Below are 546 nucleotides of genomic sequence, written 5' to 3' on the forward strand. Positions count from 1 at the left end.
CAATTATAGAAAAATTTATCGTCTCTATTTAAATATAAAATTAAAAATAAAAAAACGCAATGAGATTATAATAATTCGGAGTTTGACTTTTGATAAGATGGGTGGCAGCATCAAAAGAGAATATACATTCATGATACATCCCATTTTAAGCCTAATTCTCAATTATCAAAAAGTTTTATTGATTAAATAAGGGTTTTGTGAAGTTAATATGGTTGGTTAATTTGTTCCCCCTTTGAACAAAAATAATCACATCTCCCCTTTTGGCTATAGTGGGGAACAATTGTTAACTTTAATTGCAGATTACATCATTGACCTCGATTAAGGAGATAATTAAGCCCCTTAATTATACTACATTAATTCTTTTGTATACTGTAAGATTCTGTTGGCAATTGATGAGTTAATTATTATAATAATAATTAAAAGTAAAATAGGAGATTAGGCAAACACAAACATAAACCACCATAAATAAATATTAAAAAAAGATTAATTGAAGCTTGGAAGAAATGAATTCATAATCATCGATCTATTTGGATATTATGTTAATTA

This window comes from Jatropha curcas, chromosome 5 (assembly GCF_041381405.1).
Source record: "Jatropha curcas cultivar XTBG-Jc1 chromosome 5, XTBG_Jcur_1.0, whole genome shotgun sequence".
Classification (NCBI taxonomy): domain Eukaryota; kingdom Viridiplantae; phylum Streptophyta; class Magnoliopsida; order Malpighiales; family Euphorbiaceae; genus Jatropha; species Jatropha curcas.